At 36.6% G+C, this 18,272-nt stretch overlaps 1 long non-coding RNA gene across 5 annotated transcripts in view; it reads right to left on the bottom strand.

Moving 5' to 3' along the window:
* LOC142603517 (uncharacterized) overlaps nucleotides 1-18,272 on the bottom strand; it is a 443,303-nt gene that overhangs the window by 367,751 nt on the left and 57,280 nt on the right. Inside the window, exon 2 of one of the 5 annotated variants that reach the window (XR_012837464.1) lies at nucleotides 2,937-3,129. The exons of the other annotated variants lie outside the window; for them this stretch is intronic. This is a non-coding gene — a long non-coding RNA (uncharacterized LOC142603517). The remainder of the gene's footprint in view (nucleotides 1-2,936; nucleotides 3,130-18,272) is intronic. 5 annotated transcript variants of the gene reach the window in all.

The following is an 18,272-nucleotide window of genomic DNA, read 5'->3' as shown; positions in this document are numbered from 1 at the left end:
CAGAAAACCCCAGATCATTCTGCAGTGCAAAACTTAGCAAGAACATTTCTTCCTTACATTCCTACAAATACTATCGTGATGACGCTAGTCAGTAGAGCATAAGCAAGTTCCATTGAGCACGAGCTGGTTTTTTTCTTCTAAATATTATTTCCTCCAATATGTAATTGGAAGATATAACATTGTACAAACAGTCAGTTTCACAGGCAATGTCTCAGGAGGTCTGTGTTTGAGAGGTGTAGAGGTACCCGTACAGCTTGACCTGATATTGATGGCACCAACAAGTGCTCGTTCCAGACCTGCATATAACGCAGTCAAACAAGCCAATGCATCAATTAGATCTTCACTTCCTCAGCCATGATAGCATAACCTTAAAAAAGCCATTGAAGACCTCTCCCAGGCACTCTGCCTTCACTTTGTCTTAACACAAAGCCAGACTCCAGTTCAACAAGACCATGGAATGAAAACACTTCCCATTGCATTATTCATTTTGGATGTAAACTTAACATGGCAGATGTCACCAAAGGATTTCAGAAATACAGAGAGGTGTTCTTTCTTACATAGATTTCAGCAGCAAATAATAAGGTATTTGCTCTCGGAATAATACAGTGGATATTTTGAGAAATACATAAGCATAAAGGAAGATTTATTCAGCAGTTTCACAGTCAGGAAATCAAACACATCTCATCAAAATGTGACCTATTCAAATGGCAAGTGATGTAGTGAAGAAAGATCATCTCTTAGCTGAGTACACGTTAAGTTCAGCAAAACTGTCAAAACCCTTTAAGGCAAAGAGCCCATTACAGACCATGAACATCGTAAACTATTAGCACTGCCAAGGTAATGTGGGATAATTTCTCCAGAACAGAGAAGCTGAGATTTGACTTTTCCTCAGAAATCTACAGATAGATCATCTGTGCAGATAACATATTTAGCAGTAGGAAGGTTCTCTCCCTTCTCAGAACAGCTAACACAGAATAGGTGAAGGGCAAGCCTGTATAGGCTACACGAGTTACAGCAGCAAGAAAATATATAGCAACAAAATCTCTTAAGAATTCCATAGTTATCTACTGCTCTATAGTACAGAGTGTAGAAAAATCAACTGGAAGACTGGCAGAAATCAGGATGCTGATTTCTCTGTCAAGAGTACAGAAATCTTGCAGCATTGACTCCCTGCAGTAGAACGCACAATCCTCAGGGAAAGCATCAGTTTACATGATTAAGCTGCAACCATTTAACTTCCTAGGCAGTTGATCGATATCTCTCCTGTCACACAAGGAAGGACACAAACTGCTTTGGGAAATGCTAATGGACACCGTAAGGTAAATCTGCCTTATAAGAGCATCTCCCTATGTTTGTACACTAGAGGTATCTAAACCAGTAACAGTGCTGCAGTTGCACAGGAGAGCATACACAGGAGATATAATCTGCATTGTTATCTCTATCTTTTAATTATAATAGGTAACCATGAGGCAAAAAAAAATTCCAAACATATCTGACTGTTACAAAGTCAATACAAATGCCTGTGGTGCTTCAGTAACAAAAAGCAGCAGATCATCCACTGTACCTATCAGAACAGGGTTTTGGTACTCTTCCCACATGCCAGTTTAACACTGGCAGAGTTTCAATGACACCTTTAGCATAATTACTGATTTACTCTGGCGTGAATCAGACCCTAAATACATAATCACTTTATAACAGATGCAAATAGATTATAAAAACCAAATAGGTATCCCATAGGAAATAAATAGAACACAACCATCTAATGTAAAACAAATATCCCTTAGACCTTCAAATGAGAGTTCTGATATAAAATACTGCAAAAAATCAAATAAACTGGCACTTTCTACTCTCAGCAACTTTATTGTCCGTACACTATCACATCTCATTGAGCTCTCACTGGTTTGATATCACAACAGCCCTGATGAAAAACAGTTAAAGAGAACAGAGACTGAGTTCACTGTGTTCAAGAGGCTGAAAATAGATGTTTTGTCCCACTGGAGTTTTAAAATAAAAGTTTTAAAGACCACAGACCACAAAGTTGTTTTAGACCATTGACTGAGTACAAGGTTATAGGTCACTGGTTTTCAAGCTGAAAGGCATAGATCTGTACTGTTGAGTATGAATAACAGCTCTAGAAAAGGCGTAGTTTTTGTACAACTTTTATTAGCAATATACCTGCCCCCTCACATATGCCAATCAAGAAAAACCACAAATGTCTTTAGCTACAGAAAATTGAGCTCATATCATAAAGATTCATAGGTTTAACTGTAAAGTTCAGCCCGATTCAGACTTAAACCACTTTGGAAAAGAAACACTCACAGTAGACAGTGACTTGACTGAAGAAGTGTGTGTCAGTCCAAAGAATTTAAAAGAGGAAAATTTCAAAACAAGGCTGAAGATTGATTTCTAAAATTTCTAAATATAATCTTTTGTTTTTAAATATATTTCTTGTTCCAACCAAAACATGTTATGTTCATATTTCTTTACAAACTGATCTGAGTTGATTTTCAGCTGGCCCCCCAAAAAAGTTTAATTTCTTTTTATTTAAATAAATTTTAAAAAACTAAAACCCACACTGAGTAATCCCTGTCTTAGCTTAACTCAGCCGTATTTTTCACACCTTCTTTTCAGTGTTCCCACATAACAAAGAATTCCACGATTCTCACTGTTCAATTCCTTGGCAGTGATTTAATTTTAATTCCATATAGTTCCTAAAATACTGTTAGCCAAAAAAATGCCAAAGGTTTCTGCATCAAGGTACAATTCCATTAAGCCTTACTTTGAACTTATTAGGAGACTCTCTGGCTGAATTTTATGCAGATCAAGTTTGCTTTGAGATTCAGATTCAATACTTATGAAAATGACTTTGTTTAAAGCTACAATATTCAAAGGTTTTCTGCCCAAATGAGCCCCTTTAACTTTCAAACTGTACTTACTGTATGTATTTATGTGAGCCTGGAGTAATCCCAACTGTCTTCTCTACACAGCCGTATGGTTTATGTTCACTGATACCTGCTCTCCATATCTTGAAATTTTCCCCAGCTGAACTCTTCCTCTAGAGGGTACTCATTCATCCATTTTCTGATTACTCATACATTCTGTTGGGATTTCTAAAAGAGACAGTAAATACTGCAAAAAGGAAAAAGAAAAAAAAAAAAAAGAAATTTAAAATACATTTGTCTTGACTACATTACTTCTTTCTTGTATTTGCTTTACATGAATATTCATGAATTGAGTTTCATCAGCATGAATGAACATAAGAACTGAATTTTTAATTTGCTCCTTTCAAACATTCATACCAGAAACTAGACAGGTTAGACTTCTATAGATAATGAGGAGAAATACAAGTTTATTAGTGAGAACTGAATAAAAGGCATGCATCCTCATGCTTCAAGGCATTACAAAAATAAATCCAGAACTGATACCCCTTAGCTCTGTAAATAACCTCTGATAGAGATTAAGGAGGAACTTTTCCTTCCATATTGGTTCCATAATTGCTTGATAGTACTACATTGTGAAGCAAGTTTATCAGAGAGACAATAGGCATGTGCACACCTCACTGAAGAAGAAGCTAAGTTTCATCAATTGTTCCATGGTAACTGTGCATGTTTTTAGCTCATAAAAGGGTGAGGCTGCTTATCCCTCAGTGAAAAAATGCAATCTATCTTGTGTTTTCTGTTGGGTGTATCAGGGTGTGAGCATACACAGGGGTGTTTGCCATATAGCAAACCAACTGAAAATTATCTCAGAGTGACTTGCCTGTGCACTCATACACCACAATAAAAGGTAGGCCTTCCTGTCCTGCACAAAACAGCCATTCAAATTTATATGGCAATATATACACTTCATTTATAAATATCCAATCTCAGAACAAAAACAGCAGTAAGGAACTACCCATACTCAGCTCAAATCACACAAACACCTCTTAAACAAAAATAATAATCTTACTCTGAGAAAGTTACAAGTCTTAGAAGATATTTTACTAAGAAAAAGGTGTAATTCATCAAGTAAATTATTCTTTGTAATTTATCAGCAATAACCATTCATAGATGTCTACGAACTTGCAAATAGACCTATTTTCAACATGATTTTCAGGCAATTGTTTAGAATATCATGGCATTTTAACAAAATGTTATGAGGTAACATCTTGGTATGCTATTTAATAATTCATATGGACACATAAACTTACTTCCTTCTGCCCATCAACTGACAGTTACAATTTAAATAATCAGTCTGGCAGTTCAGAGTTATGAGTCAAGGATGAAAAACTAAGTATGCAGAAGCAGTTCCCTACGGAGGTGGGGGGATGCTAAAAACTTTACATGCTCCTTTTTACACTGCCAGCTATAGGAAGTCATCATTTTGCATGACATTGTATCTTTCAGGCACGTACTGAAAAGCAGAAATCCGTATGTCATTTTGTGATTAAACAGTCAAAGGTCAAAGATAGAAAAAACAGACATACTGGAATTTTTACATCCAATTTTCATTTCTAACATAAATGCTATAGGAAAAAAAAAAAAAAAAAAGAGTGGTTGACCATAAACTTGTCCAAAAATAGTTTTTGTAAACAATGAATTTTCCCCAGATAATTCTGTTTAGTGCCTTTGATATAGTAAATGCTGCAATAAATGTTTTTAATTACAAGTAATTGCAAATAAATCATAGAATACATTCTATGTCCTTTCTTAAGGGGTTTATTCACACAGCCATCCCAGACACGTGTTTTTCCTACAGAAAAAAAACCAGACCATAAGCAAGACTGCACTGAATGACAGTCTTTACTGAATCATACTATAGTTTCCTAGGAGATCTAGAATTTGTCAGCCTCTTGCTATTAAAGCTCAAACACTAATGAAGAAGACTGCCACATTTTCACTGCTTCAGTCTGCATGACATTAAATTATATGGTGGACTCCCCTAAATGATGAACGTTAAATTATGAAACAGATTATGATGATTATGTGCTCTCCATCCTCTGTTAACATCCTTCCCCAGGTCCAACTTCTTCTTCCACGTGTAGTAAATATCACCGAATGTCTTCAGTCATTTACAAAACCACACTATGATGTTGGGGAAAAAATATAACAGACAATGCTTCCTTTTCAGTTTTTATCTTCCATTTAAAATGGTGTTAGGGTACATTTTGATAACAGGAAAACCCAGTATGCATACAGGATAAAACAGATCCCCTTTTCGGGAATGGTTATCATAATTCAACAACTAATAAAGCAGGGGAACAAGATTTTGCTAATAACTGGACAAACAATAAATTTTTTTTTATTTTAATTAATGCCATTATGAGGTCTGGAGGACAAGATATTTCATTTAGCCACTTAGGAAGTATAGAATAGACAAGGTGTGTGCCTTGCCTTCAATACACAACCCAACGAAAAAGCTCAACTATATGGGCCCTATGGGGAGGTCAGTCAGCCTCCACATCCATTAATTCCTAAACTTCCCAGTTAAACTTCAAATGTCAATCAATGCCGGATGATCTGGTCTTCATTAGATGGTTCTACACAAAATGAGGACAAGAAGTATTACTGATCTTAATCACTATCAGCCCTGTCTAAACTCAAGGCTGTGTCTAGGAATAGAGGCCCATGACCCATTGCCAAAACTTCAATTTGTACTTTGAAAAAGGAAGGATTTTACAGTCCTTATGCCCCCAAATTCTTTGCGCTTACTCAGTCCTTCTTGTTATTCCAAGTCCAGGGAAAGACAAATAAGGTCATACAGAAAAAAAAAACAAACCCACCTTCTAAACTTTATAACCGGGAATTAGAAACTTGTTGCATTTAATATCTTTCCCTAAACGTGTTTCACATATTTCACACTGATAGAACACTGAATGTTTTGCACAGCCACACATAGAACAACACATGCCACATCAGCTTGCTATACTCTGTTGTTTTTATCACAGTAGAAACAAACACACTAGCTTTCTACAGGCTCAGAGAACACTTTGCAAAGTAGAGTACAAAACCATTTCCATGAGTTTAGAATTATTTTCTTCTTTTTGCCAAAAAAGGAGGGGTGGGTGGGGTGTAAGAAGAATAAGTTATATGTATACATTTTTTTCCCAGAGATGGTTCAATTCAAAATATTTGCACTCCTGCATGCATATAAAGATTGAAGACAATTAGCACAGTTGTAGATTAAATATTTGATGGCTTGTAATAATCATGCCTGTGTTCTAAGAAGGAAACGAAGTTAGGAAAACAATTTCTTTATTGGTACAAGAATATCGAACTATTACAGAATCCATACATGCCCTCCTATAGTTCAATGACTTGCCAGATAATATGTTGAGAAATGCTCAGTCACTTGCACTAAACTTTATTGTCTATGTTAAGGTCATTTCAGCAGAGTGCAGGTCAGCCTACAGAATGCCTAAGGTATGCATATAATCGGCTTTACAACATAGCACTCCATTCATAATGGCAAGATCTATTTATGTATACTAGTACATGTATATTTACATTGCAACTGTATCTAGGAGCGATTTCAAGTGTTCACAACATTTCAGAAACAATGGACAATATTGCACAGTGTTTTCTAAATGCTTAACAGATATCCAGGACCTCTCTAAAAAAAATTCCATGCATAATAAGAATTCCATGGTTCCTTGTATATTTAGTGGATTAACATTACATTAGAAATATTTCTAATGTAGTGTTAGACAAACTAGCTTGCTAAGCATGAAAATGGCAATTCTGAAGCAAGGTGCTATAAACAAACCTAAAATTCAGATCAAAAAAATCTTCTCCAATATAAGCTTCCACATTGTCTGAAATAACTGAAAAATATTGGCAGCCTTTCTGCTTTTAATGAAAAATAGACAACAGGAAAATTCTGTGTTGAAAGAGACTGGGGAAAAAGGCAATTCTTGGTTAAATATCACAAAAGATCCACATCAATTTTGCTGTTTCACAAACATGAACAATTTTTCTACAAATAATCTAAGAATTAAGTCCAGTTCTTTCCACATAATAATCATTTTTACTCAAAAGGACTCTGATAACTAAATTTCCTCTACTGGGTTTCATATGGAACCATGAGAGGAGTGTAATAATTTAATTTGTGACACAATGAGGAGTATGACTCAGATCAGCATAACTTTTTAATAACACCTTCGAATGTAAGTTCTTAGACCCACGAACTTGGTTAGGAGACTCTGATCTGGTGTCTACAGTTATGGAATTCTTACAAACATTCTGAGGCTGATTTAATGTCTTCAGAGGATGTGAATTTGACAACTACAGCTTAGAGCTAAAACATCTGTGAAGAATCAAGAGGGGATAAAAAAGAGGTTCAGTACACCTTAATTCTCACTTCCTTTATCTGATGCTGGGAAAGATGAAGTTATTTACATCATTGTTCAATCTACTTCCGATGCAAAGAAATCAAAATGTTATTCTTCTCGTTGATTAAATTTATTAAAAAGATGTATTCACTTATACTTGGATTTTTAGTTCTTCTACATAAGAATAGTATGAAACATTAGCAAGAACACAAGTTATACACTTACAGGCGAGTAATGTATCTATGGTTAGACTTCACTGCAAATGTTAACTGTTCTCATGTCACTGCTTGTTTGCTGAAGTACTAAAACAGTAATGACAAAGATTAATAAAATAACAAGCTTTAAGGAATAGGTATTAAAAGTAGAAGAATTAAGAAATATACACCTCCATAGAAAGACAGAAAAAACTTGCCCTGGCAGAATATTATTGAATTAAGGCTGAAGTAGTGCCCCAACTAAAGATCCTGTTTTCAATCACTTACACCAGTGAAAAAGCTCTGATCATTTGTGTCATATGTCTGCCTTGGCCTGAATTTTCCTGGAAATTTCATTCAAAATACTGCAGCTGCTCCCAAGAAAAAGGCTAGCAGAAATCAAATGTTAAAAGATTCTGAAGATCGTTCTTTAAGAAATCCCATGCTTTAAAATAAGGACTTGCGAGTTAGCAGAAATCTTGTTCCTTTTGCACTCTCAATGAAAAGCCACTCAGAAATGTCCAACTTTCAAGCCTTGTGGTTTGCACACAGCCAGTACTTCCTGGACTTCAGCTACTGTACTTGTCAACCTTTCTGTCTGTACTGGACATGCTCCAGGGGCCTGAGAAGGTCATTCTCTGCAATAGCAGCCTAGTGCCAAATCTGAGTTTAATAATCTGAACTAAGGCCAGAGGTTTTTCTGCTGTTTCAATACTCTCATTACTAAGTCCAAGCAGTACGGAAAAGGCAGCTCTAAGACAAATATAAAGGAAGAGGACCAGTCCTTCAGGGAAACAGGCTGGGAAGAAGAGCCTGAGGAATGAAAAAGAGACTGGAGAAGGGTGAGGGAAAGACAGATCGAGGCCCAGAACATTTGGGTCAGAAGAAAGAATCACAGAATCATAGAATGTTTTGAATTGGAAGGGACCTTAAAGACCATCTAGTTCCAACCCCTCTGTCATGCACAGGGACACCCTCCACTAGATCAGGTTGCCCAAAGCCCCATCCAACCTGGCCTTGAACACTTCCAGGGATGGGGCATCCACAGCTTCTCTGGGCAGCCCATTCCAGTGCCTCACCACGCTCATAGAGGAGAATTTCTTTCTAATATCAAATCTAAATCTACTGTTAGTTTAAACCCATTTTGCCTTGTCCTGTCACTCCATGCCCTTGTAAACAGTTCCTCTCCATCTTTCCTGTAGCGCCCTTTTGGTACTGGAAGTGCAATAAGGTCTCTGTGGACATGCTTCACACAACTTTCCACAAAGCCCTACCTGCCAGAAATGTTAGTATCACTAGTACAGAGATTAAGCCAAATATTGTTGCTACAGCAGCTGGAGGTATTTTCAGGACCAAAATATTGAGTTGTAAGGGATAGAGAAGGTAATGGTTCAGCAGACCATGCAAATGTATTAGCAAATAAGAAATTAATTACAGCTGCAAAAGGAGGGGTGGGAGAAGGATTATCTGGCTCACAAAAGCTTTCAAGTTCATCACAGGTGCAAGAGCAGACTAAAACATTCAAAGAAACTATTTCTGTTTTAAATATCTGTGCACATCAATAAAAATTGGGGACAATTTCCACTCCCAAACATATTACAAATGATGTCATAATATTACCAGGGATTTTCATCACCACAGCTAGATGTTACTGAAGGGACTCTTCCAGTCTCCAGTCTATTACTGGACAATAACAAATCCAAAGCAATCTGCTACACTATTGATGCTGAGATGCTTTAGAAGGCTCTTGTCCTAAGCACTCAATGAGACATTTAGCCAGTCAGGACACTTTTTGTAAGGATAATTGTTTACATTCTTGTCCTTGATCAAAATTCAGTGAAGAGGGAGAAAAATCAATTCTCTTTCAGTCCTCGTTTATGGACTTGTGCTTTGTCTTGGTCCTCCTGTGAAGAAAAATTATTTGGGGAATTTTGCATCCCACTGAGAACCCTGACGAATGAAGTGGCTTCCAGATTATGGTCTTTAGAACTCACTCCCCACAGCCTCAGGATTCTTCTGAACCTAGTACCCATACTCCAATACTCAATACCCTGTCTTCACCTGTCCCCCAAAACCCCTATTTTCTCAAGAGTTCTGAAGCCAACTGCTCCCCAAGATAAAATTTTAATTAAGTGAAAAAGGCCAAGTCCAAAGAATATTTTGTAAAAAGTGAAAACATGTCAACACTCACAGCATTTGCATTTATCTTCCACACAGCACAAGCATCCCTCTAAGTCCAAAACTGTCTCACATGTCAAATATTTACAAGTTAATCAATGGGATTTCCTTAAGGATTATTAGAATAAAAGGTTCCAATGAGAAAATACTCTTTGAAATATTAAAAAAAATAACACAAAGCTTTCTTTAGTATTTTTCATTCTATCCATTGCTTCTGGCACTCATCAGAAGAGCTCTGACAGCTGCATTTCAATTTTCAGATTTCAGTATTACCTTTGATAGGTGTTATGCTTTGTATATATCTGGCTTATTTCTGAGCCTTATTCTTCTAAAATTCACCGCTCAGCTGGATCTAGTTTTTACTGTCAATGGCCTGAACAAGATGATCACTTAATGTGAAAGGACCCATGAAGCAGTATGAGAGAATTACATGTCACAGTGTCAAATCTCACTAGATTGTTCTGTATTACTTAATGTGACTGAATCACAGTCTGGAAAACTTAATTCTGGAACTCAGTACTAAGTTTTGGAAGACAGTTCTTAATTGAAAAGTTCATTTCTAATGAAAGTGTGAGGTGGTGAAAGGTTGGACTAGCAGACTAGATCATTTGAGTCTTTATTAATAACATGAGTTCATTTTAATTCAGTGAAGCACATAATTGGCATCAAGCTTTTCAAGATCAGCACTCTCTTCTGTGACTGGAATCTGTAATATTTTAAAACTTTTTAAAAGTTATAGTAGATGTTTTTATTATTTGCATTTTTAAATTAGGTTAGTTAGATGGTTCAGACTAATTATAAGCTTGTTGATTTTATTGAGTCCAATGATATCCAGTGGCTAGTGACAAATCTTTCTTTATAAGTCTAAGCCTGAATTCCTTTTAATTACTCTGCAGTCATCTAGCACTATGGTATAGAGAGGAAGAGGCACCCCTGAGATTACTCCACCTTAAATAACAAGAAGAGGGCAATGGGATCGATTACTGTTTCAGTTTACCCTACAGCCACTGCATGTAAACCAGTTTACCAGAAGCCCAGAAAGTGCTTTAATAACATTTATTTCAATGCCTTTATCTCCGCAATTTCAGATATTCTTGATGTAGGACAATGAAATTCAGAAGTAAAAATACACTGAACACAATGGAAATGGTCTTAGCCATTTAGAACAGAAATCACTACTCTGCAAGTACAGAAACTTTCTAATGTTTACCATACTGATATAATCCCATTTTAATGGAGTACTTGTCTACAGAAGAGATATGCTTTAAAAAAACAGAATTTTTTTTTTCAAATCTATATTCTGATATTTAGTTCAACTTTTCAAAACAACCTGTGATTCAAAATTCTAAATTATATTTTATTAGTCTTTTAACCAGTGACAAACTTTTCCCCAAAACAATTAACAATTAGTAATCTTCAACTAAGTGATTACTAATTAAGTTGCTCTTTGTTATTTTACTTTACGTAAGCTGGTTATTTTAGTTACTACAAATTGGGAATTTGCAGTTCTAATTTTTTTGAAAGAAATGAGGCTTAGTACGCAGGTAAAGATAGAAGCAATCTCAAACTGCCAGTGGGTATGTTGAAATTACCATCATGCATCTCTGCACAGGTTTACAGCCCTGATTACCTGAATCTTCTACTTTAAATAGAAGTAACATATTGGAACAGTCTAACTGAAAATGCTGTAAGGTCTTTTTAGGAGGTTTTCAGAGGCATAAATGAGAACTAGCTACCCATCTAGCAATGACAAACCACGGCCTTTGAATTTTCAGAAAGCCTAACTTGCTATGTTTGAGCAACAGAGTGAGTTTATTCTCATTTTATTAGGCTGATAAAGCTGGTGAACATGGCAAGAAGAGACAGATATGGTATGGCTGATGTAAGCAATAACTTCTGGCTTTCAGTTGTGCCAGGACTGAAGAGTAATCCTCATGGCTCTACAGCTTTTTCTTGGCTCCAAATACAACCTGGTCCTCAAGCATACCAACTGAAGCTGAACCCTTCAGAGCTTGTGAAGTCATAAGGTCTTCAAAATCAAGATGCTCCTTTCTGGAGCAGCATCTTACCAGAGCAGATTAGCTGGATACCTTCCCATACATATTCTCTGAACAGAGTATGAAAAAGTGTCAAACAGAAGACCTGACAGAACTTTCCTGAGATGAACATTCAGACTGAATTATTTTCATTGCATACATATAATTATTTTTAAATATTTTAAATAATTCATAAATACATGATATCTTAGATTCAGCAGATGTCCTACAAGAGCCTAAAGGGAAAAGAAAGAAGAAGGTACCAAAAGGACAGGCAAAACTCCAGACAGAGGAGTATTTTAGCCAGTGTCTCACATCCTCAAGATTTGAAGTCATAACCAACCATGCTACTTTTGCATGCTTTCTTGTCTGTTCAAAACACTGCATGAGAAATTGATTGTAAAATTTAAACCCCATATTTTTACAACTTTTAGACAACGGAGATACAACACTTCTTTTATCTGCTCAAAGAAGTTATTTTCTCTGAAAGAACCTGCAGAAGTAATAGTAGACTGTTTCCTACCATCCTTTCAAAAATACAATTTTAAAAGTGCTGATACAGTGTTTTCCTTCTAATGAATTAAAAAGTGCCATTAAAGATTTTCTACTAAATTGTTTTCTTTTACTTGATGACTTCAGTCTGAACTCTCTCTTCTCTTACTCTGCCAGCAGCTATCATCATAGTGCATGGCACTTCATTAGAGAGCATGTTTGTAGACCAGAACTCTGGAAAAAAGAACAGATGCAAATTTGCAGACTGCATATTCCACTTAAGAAGCAAGTGGATGTCTACTCAGGGCAACGCTTTCCACTGTGATAGTCAAAGCTTTGAATCTTGGTCCAACTTCTAGTACCCTGCAATCTGCTTCATGTAAAGGCAGCATGCAGCTGCACTCTGGCAGAAACAGATGAGGGGTAGGATGGAGGGTCACCAATTACCTCAGTGCTTTGACTACCAGAGTTCCAGCTTTACTTTCTTGTACAAGAATCTCAGCCCCATTAGTGCTGTGCCCTACTCAATCATCACTTTTGTAACAGCCTCTAGAACAGCTTCCCTTCAATCTTTCATTTCAAAACCTTCCAGAACCTCAGTGGACCACCCCTTGGTGGCTGTTAAACACAAAGTACAATTTATGAAGCAATGTCAGCTGTGTGCCAGCTCCAAGAGCACACAATGGCAAATGGACCAATTCTGGCTGACCGCTAGCTCTTAAGCAGCAAAGTGAAAAATAGTTATCAGCATCCCAAGCAGAAAAGGACAGACAGCTATGAAGCCAGTCAGTCTTCATGGAATGAGAAGCTTTGTTTGAAGGCAGCTAAGGAACCATGCAAACACTACATATGCAGTAATTTCTTAATATGTACTTTTTCACCTGTCCATGCACACTAAGGACAGCAACATGTAGACTCAAGTCATTGCTGTGCACCACAATTAAATTCAGTTCAAACTAGAACCCTCTAAGCTCAAACATACTACAAGTGAAGTAGTACCTAGGCAGAAGAATACACTAAGGTTGAACAGATTAACATACTTAAAGACCATGAAAAATAACCTTTATTATGTATTTCCTTCATAAATATGAGTTATATTATGTCAAATAAGAGAACAATACACATCTAGAAATGTAATGGCAACTGGAAACAAAATTAATAATTGTTTCAAAGCGGAAAGAAGGGTTTGGGAGGTGATGTGAGGAAATTTGTTCGCATTTTAACCGCTACACCAAGACAAGGTGTCTACCCTTAGCGAGTTATCTAGTCTAGTCACCATTACTAGCCCCATTATTATTTCTCTTGCATTTATGTCATTTTAAATATTGAAATCTATAATCAAGGTTATACTTCAATACTAAATAAGCAATTAGCAGTTAGACACTAATATTAAGCTGACATTTTGTAGGGATTTTAAGATCCTCTGGACCCAAAGTTCAGCCTGTATATGCATTAACTCTGTGCACTATTTTTTAAGTAGCACAATCTTTTCCAGCTAATTTGGTGATGTAATTTACAAGACTAAATATATCATTTGCAGAGGACTGTCCCCATCTCATGACAGGGCACAGGAATGCCACATCTCAGATTTACTATAACTTTGTTGCTGGGATGGAGATCTGAATTCGTTAAGTTTAAAAAACCTACAGTTTTGTTCCTGTAAAGGAAACAGCAGCCTCAAATTTAAGCATTATCTCTTCCAGCTTTCTGATCTTTGTACACAGTGCTATTCAGGTCTGCAACTTAGCTCTAGAGACTATACAGATCTGATTCTGCTTGTGAAAGGACGGCCAGTTGTTGGCAAGAGTAATTCCCCTATACTTCTTGCACCCTGGTGTAGCCTGTGATACTAAAGCTGGATGATAAGTTCAGAAAAAACAGCTATCATTCTCACAAATATTCAGTTTTTACTAAGTCTAATACATACATATTAAAGAAGTTTAAAACCATCTCTTCTTGAAAGTGACATTCCTAATTGAATCTTTGTTGCATCACAGATCTCCACCAGACAATAGAAAGTTTCTAGGCTGTTCGAGATCTGCACCTCTGCTCTAATCTGTTTTGCCTCAGTCACCTCTGAAACATGTATTCATATCACATTGAAGCTCAGCAGCTCCTAGACTGCTTACAAACAATGTTCAGCTTAACCCCTCAAAGTCCTTACAAAAGGCACATGCTTTTCAAATGATCCTTCCTAACAAAACCAGATTAGGCACTGCATAATAGCCAGGTATGCATTCATATCTGGAAAAACAGATGTATGAATAGTAGCAAGTTGCAATTACTCCTCCGCCGTGTTATTTCAAACAACAAAGTAAAATATACAAAGATTTTTTTGTGAGAACAAGTCCATACCTCTAGGTTTTCTGTCTGGAGACACTACCACCTTCCTCATGTGTACAAAGGGATAGTGAAGTTCCAGCAACAGGAAAGAATAGGTTTATCTTTTGCTAACAGAATAAGATATTTTACAAACAAAAACAGCATTACATTATTCTACTAAAGTAGTTGTACAGATGACAGCTAGTAGCATGTCAGGAACATTACTTACAGGCATTTTAATCACAATATTAAATTGCATGTTTGTCTTAGAATGTAAAAAACAAAACAACCACTTTAAAAGGAAAAAAAAAAATACAGTTCATAATAGTAAAGTCCCCAGTTTCATTTTATGGATTTTTGGCATTTCTGAGGTCACATGACATCAATCTTTCAGGTAGTCACATGAAACAATCATTCTTAACGTGATTACCCTATAGTTAAGGGTCTGCTCAAGCAAAGGTCCATCATATCTTTACTAGTGTACTTTCATTTTCCTGTGTAATGCTACTCAGTAAACAGAAAGTATGAACCACATTGCAGAGTAACCAAAATCTGAGAGTAATGCAACGACACAAAAATGAGAGCAATATCTCATAGCAGTTGACAGCCATTAGATCACTACCGTTTTCCCACAGAGACTGGCTCCAATATTTCTGCCATGGCACCAAGTTTTTTTGATGGAGATATCATCTACGTTTTCAACATTGCATGGGATTTAGCTACAAGAGTTATGCAGCTAAATCTTGTTCATGCAAAGCCTGGAAGATTTAAAAAGAAATTATTAATTATTACCTTTTAGCACTATCTTCTGCATAAAGAATTTAGAGTTCAGGAGCAGTCCTTCAGGAAATTATCCCTTAACACTTGTCCCTCAGTGCTTTATAATAAAAAGTTCGTTGCAATGATTTTTCACAGATGAAAGTCTTTGGATTTTGTCTTTTATTCTCCTTATCTGAACATTCTTTGTCTAATCCTTTTATTTTTTTTCCTCCTCATGGGTTGAAGAGATCATCATCTCCACCAAATTCTTTAGTACTGATTGTAATTAACAGTCACAGCCTGAGCTACATTATTTACTTGCTGGGCATCTGGCATTTTTCCTGCAATCAGTGACTGAAGGTGACACTGACACACTGGGGGAAAAAAATCTAGAAAAATCAGAGGTCTCATTGCTCAAATTTTTTTTTTTTTTATCTTATGAATGTTTGGAAATTATGTTATTAATTTGGTAGACACTAGACTGTTTTTTGTAAGCTAATAAAAACAATCACTTTCTTTTGCCTTCTCCCCTTTCCCCCAACAAGGTCATAAGCAATTTCAGATTATATAGTAGACTCTTCCTCTGCCTGTAGCTACTACTAGGATTTTGGTGAAATTTAAATAAGCTAATATTCTTCCTTTATATATGTTGACAATTTTTTTTGCAGGGCATTCCCAAACCCTGATTACATAATTATAGAACTATCTAGGAAATACACTCACATGGCCAGAGAATTAGGCTCCAAAATATAAAACAAGCATTACAAAAGCTTGCTTTAAATTGTGTTTATAAAAATAACATCTAGTTTGTGAAATAAATATGAATTGAGTGCTGTCTGCAGAACAGCTCTGAGCTGACTTCACGTTATGAAGTATTGCATAGAAGATGTCTTACTACCAAAAAAGACTAAGGTTGATGCTTACCAGTAAGATCACCAGTGTGTAATACAGCTCATGACACAGGTCATCCAACCTCCAAGCAGCTCAGGGAAGAAACCTAGAATGTGGTAAGCAGGAACTACCTTCATAAATTGGATGATTGTCTAGATACATAGAGCTTCTAACATTTTGTCCTTAGCCATGTGTTGTAATATTTCTGAATATTCTGAGTATTTTATCCACTAGGAGTGGATAAAAGGGGTTTAAAAGAGAGGGGGTATGAGCATAAAAAATTGATCTCCCCACTTAACATTCTGACTTGTTGCAGAGGTGCAAGGGGAATACCATCAGCACATGCTATCTGGCTGAAAAGCAGAGAGAACTTAGGTTACAAAGGCAATGGATGAATTAACTCAGGAAGTCAAACGGACAAAATAGAGTCAATTTAGAAATGAAGAGAGGATTTCTGCTCAGCTACACCCATGTGCTGCATTCTCATTTTTGCAGGAGAGGAGAGCATTGTAAAACATTCCATTCAGCCACATCTCCAGCTGATGTTGATCACCCAGTCCACTGACTTCAGTGACCCTTCAAACTTGACCAAGCAATTCCATCATGAGACAGTTAGCTGGAAGCATAATGCTCTCTCTGCATGTTGAAAAACTCTGTGACCTCCTGGGATACCACCCCACCCCCCACACACACCCTTCTTTTAAAAGGAGACTTCTACATAATGTGTTTAAAAGTGGATGAAACTTCAGATATCAAAGACACGGGAAGGGATATTAACAGGCTGTGTAGCTGTAGTAAGGGAAACTGCCACTACGAATAAGGACCTCAGCAGAATTTAGGCGCCTGCTGAAAAAATAACGTAAGTGACATTTATCTATATGTACAATATTACTGTTTGATTCAGATTTTAAAGTCCTAAATGAGCTATTACTTCAGTATCCTGAAAGAAAGAGTTACCTGGGCACTTCAGTTTTGGGATTCAGAGCCTAGAATAATTCTATTGAGATAAGAAAGCTATATTGGAAGTCATCCAAGAATTGGTGGCAAATGGCAATCTCATTTGTGATGCTGTAGGGTGTTCCCTTCCTACAGAGAGGGAGTACCCTTAGGATATGCCAAGTATGAAGGAATTCATGTAAAAACAATAACGATCTAGTAAACTGCACAGTCAGATCTCAATGGGAACCACACAAACTGAAAGAACCAAAGTGATATAAACCAAAAAGATTTAAATCAAACCAATTATTTCTAAACTTAAACAAAACAACAACAAACAACAAAAAAATCCACAAAACCTCCACTCAGCTCAAAAGGAGACGTGATAGTACTCTGGAACTGTAACTTCTAGTTTCCACAATAGTTTTTTACTTGTGGGCTCCAAGCTGCCCTGTAACAGTAGCAAAGTGAATCTAACAGTTATATCAGATTAGTCAGGGAAAAGAACATCACAGAAAATTATTTAAAAAAAAAAAAAAGGCTATCACAAGGCTTATTTGCTGACCAACTCATTTTGTAATAATACAAAAGATTAATGATAAAGAACAAAGCAGGAAAGCTGAAGGGGTTACACAACAACCAGTAACAGCTGGCAGCTTCCTTATGTGATGAACTGATCAGGAAAATTGCAGATAGTCCTTCATGTAGTGGGGTGTATTTCCACTACACATATGATTCTTAGGTAAGATCATTCAATGAACCACCAATGTGTCCTCATCCTAGGCAGCCTCACATTGTTTTCTCCTTTTCCTCTGAATTGCCTTCTCTCCTTCAGTACTGATTGAATGACTGATTAACTGTAATAATTTTAGCATTGCCTTTGCTGCTCACATTAGAGATGTCATTCATTTGCGTGAGAAAGGAAAGATAAGCAGTGCTTGCTTTCTTTGGTTTTCTATCCTTGTACAGGTCCTAAAAAGGAGGAAGCTCTAAAGTGTCTTCAGGGGAGTTACGCTGGTATTTGTTACTGTGAACTCTGAGTGCCTTGAGGGAGAAGGAGCTTGTTACCACAGGATTTTGTGACCACTGACAGAAATGTCCGAAACACATGTCTTGCAGATAAAAACAAGCAGAGAATTTCCAGAAAGAACAACT

This window comes from Balearica regulorum, chromosome 12, assembly GCF_011004875.1.
Source record: "Balearica regulorum gibbericeps isolate bBalReg1 chromosome 12, bBalReg1.pri, whole genome shotgun sequence".
In the NCBI taxonomy this organism is placed as follows: Eukaryota; Metazoa; Chordata; class Aves; order Gruiformes; family Gruidae; genus Balearica; species Balearica regulorum.
Note: the sequence above shows the minus strand (reverse complement) of the source record. Positions and strands in the feature narration are given on the sequence as shown.